Source organism: Mustela nigripes, chromosome 7 (assembly GCF_022355385.1).
Source record: "Mustela nigripes isolate SB6536 chromosome 7, MUSNIG.SB6536, whole genome shotgun sequence".
In the NCBI taxonomy this organism is placed as follows: Eukaryota; Metazoa; Chordata; class Mammalia; order Carnivora; family Mustelidae; genus Mustela; species Mustela nigripes.
This window is the reverse complement of record NC_081563.1, coordinates 86,640,791-86,644,104: the sequence shown is the minus strand read 5'-3', so window position 1 is coordinate 86,644,104 and position 3,314 is coordinate 86,640,791. Positions and strand designations below refer to the sequence as shown.

At 42.0% G+C, this 3,314-nt stretch overlaps 1 pseudogene; it reads left to right on the top strand.

Annotated features, from left to right (window-relative positions):
- The first annotated feature begins 403 nt into the window (after positions 1 to 403).
- On the top strand, positions 404 to 2,415 carry LOC132022617 (heat shock cognate 71 kDa protein-like; annotated as a pseudogene).
- The last annotated feature ends 899 nt before the right edge of the window (positions 2,416 to 3,314 follow it).

Genomic DNA, 3,314 nt, shown 5'->3' with positions numbered 1-3,314 from the left:
CCAAAGAAATGGAAAAATGTTCCATGCTCATGGATTGGAAGAACAAATGTGAAAATGGCTATGCTGCCTAAAGCAATCTACACATTTAATGCAAGCCCTATCAAAATCCCATCCATTTTTTTTCAAAGAAATAGAACAAACAATCCTAAAATCTATATGGAACCAGAAAAGACCTCAAATAGCCAAAGGAATATTGAAAAAGAAAGCCAAAGTTGGTGCCATCACAATTCCAGACTTCAAGCTCTATTACAAAGCTGTCATCATCAAGACATTATGGTACTGGTACAAAAACAGACACATAGATCAATGGGACAGAATAGAGAGCCGGGTTTCATTGAATGCAGGGCTACATCTTTGGATTGCTGTGTTCTTCTCACTCTGAGCCAGGCCCACAGAGAAGCAACCATGTCTAAGGGACCTGCAGTTGGCATTGATCTTGGCACCACCTACTCCTGCGTGGGTGTCTTCCAGCATGGGAAAGTGGAAATAATTGCCAATGATCAGGGAAACCAGACCACCCCAAGTTATGTCACCTTCATGGACATCGAACGATTGATTGGTGATGCTGCAAAGAACCAAGTTGCTATGAACCCTACCAACACAGTTTTTGATGCCAAATGCCTGATTGGATGGAGATTTGATGATGCTATTGTCCAGTCTGATATGAAGCATTCGCCTTGCATGGTGGTGAATGATGCTGGCAGGCCCAAGGTCCAAGTAGAATACAAGGGAGAGACAAAAAGCTTTTATCCAGAGGAGGTGTCTTCTATGGTTTTGATGAAAACGAAGGAAATCGCCGAGGCATATCTTGGGAAAACGGTTACCAATGCAGTTGTCACAGAACCTGCGTACTTCAATGATTCTCAGCATCAGGCTACGAAAGATGCTGGAACTATTGCTGGTCTCAATGTACTTTGAATCATCAATGAGCCAACTGCTGCTGCTATTGCTTATGGCTTAGATAAAAAAGTTGGAGCTGAAAAGAATGTGCTGATCTTTGACTTAGGAGGTGGCACTTTTGATATGTCAATCCTTACTATTGAGGATGGGATCTTTGAGGTTAAGTCCACAGCTGGAGATACCCACTTAGGTGGAGAAGACTTTGACAACCGAATGGTCAACCATTTTATTGCAGAGTTCAAGTGTAAACATAAGAAAGATATCAGTGAAAACAAGAGGGCAGTTCGTCACCTCTGTACTGCTTGTGAACGTGCTAAGCATACACTTTCTTCCAGCACCCAGGCCGGTATTGAGATTGATTTTCTGTATGAAGGAATCGACTTCTATACCTCTATCACTCATGCCCAGCTTGAAGAATTAAATGCTGACCTGTTCCATGGCACCCTGGACCCTGTAGAGAAGGCCCTATGGGATGTCAAGTTAGACAAGTCTCAGATCCATGATATTATCCTGGTGGTTGGTTCTACCCATATCCCCAAGACTGAGAAACTTCTCCAAGATTTCTTCAATGGAAAGGAACTGAATAAGAGCATCAACCCTGATGAGGCTGTTGCTTATGGTGCAGCTGTCTAGGCAGCCATCCTTTCTGGAGACAAATCTGAAATTGTTCAAGATTTGCTGCTGTTGGATGTCACTGCACTTTCTCTTGGCATTGAAACTACTGGAGGAGTCATGACTGTTCTCATCAAGCATAATACTACCATTCCTACGAAACAGACACAGACCTTCACTACCTTTTCCGACAACCAGCCTGGTGTGCTTATTCAGGTGTATGAAGGTGAGCATGCCATGACCAAGAACAACAACCTACTTGGAAAGTTTGAACTCACAGGCATACCTCCTGCTCCTTGTGACGTTCCTCAGATTGAGGTCACTTTTTATATTGATGCTAAGGGTATCCCCAATGTCTCTGTCATGGATAAGAGCACAGGAAAAGAGAACAATATTACCATCACTAATGACAAGGGCTGCTTGAGCAAAGAAGATATTGAGCACATGGTCCAGGAAGCTGAGAAGTACAAAGCTGAAGATGAGAAACAGCGGGACAAGTCGTCTTCCAAGAATTCAATTGAGTCTTATGCATTCAACATGAAAGCAACTGTTGAAGATGAAAAACTTCAGGGCAAGATAAATGATGAAGACAAACAGAAGATTCTTGACAAGTGCAATGAAACCATTAACTGGCTTGATAAGAACCAGACTGCAGAGAAGGAAGAATCTGAACACCAGCAGAAAGAGTTGGAGAAAGTCTGCAACCCCATCATCACCAAGCTGTACCAGGGTGCAGGGGGTATGCCAGGAGGAATGCCTGGAGGCTTCCCTGGTGGTGGAGTTCCTCCCTCTGGTCGTGCCTCCTCTGGGCCCACCACTGAAGAGGTTGACTAAACCAACCTGAGAATAAATAGGTAGAGCATTGTTCCACACACAATATTCAAAGGACCCAAATTTGTAGCAAATTCCATGGCAGTTGTAATGTTGAGCTGTTATAGCAAAAAAAAAAAAAAAACCTGGGCATTCTTGATACTTGACTATGGAATATGTGCACAGGGAAAGGAAATAAACATTGCACTTTATAAGCACTGTATTGTTAAAATGCAATGTCTTAAATAAAACTGTATTTAAAATTGGCAAAAAAAAAAAAAAATAGAGAGAGAGAGAGCTCAGAAATAGACCCTCAACTCTATGGTCAACTAATCTTTGACAAAGCAAGAAAGAATGTCCAATGGAAAAAAGACATCCTCTTTAACAAATGGTGTTGAGAAAATTGGACAGCCACATGCAGAAAAATGAAATTGGACCATTTCCTCACACCACACACAAAAATAGACTCAAAATGGATGAAGGACCTCAATGTGAGAAAGGAATCCATCAAAATCCTTGAGGAGAACACAGGCAGCAACCTCTTTGACCTTAGCCACAGCAACTTCTTCCTAGGAACATCGCCAAAGGCAAGGGAAGCAAGAGAAAAAATGAACTATTGTGATTTCATCAAGATCAAAAAGCTTTTGCAGAGCAAAGGAAACAGGCAACAAAACCAAAAGACAACGGACAGAATAGGAGAAGATATTTGCAAATGACGTATCAGATAAAGGGCTAGTATCCAAAATCTATAAAGAGCTTAGCAAACTCAACACCCAAAGAACAAATAATCCGATCAAGAAATGGGCAGAAGACATGAACAGACATTTCTGCAAAGAAGACATCCAGATGGCCAACAGACACATGAAAAAGTGCTCCGTATCACTCGGCATCAGGGAAAGACAAATCAAAACCACAATGAGATATCACCTCACACCAGTCAGAATGGCTAAAATTAACAAGTCAGGAAATGACAGATGCTGGCGAGGATGCAG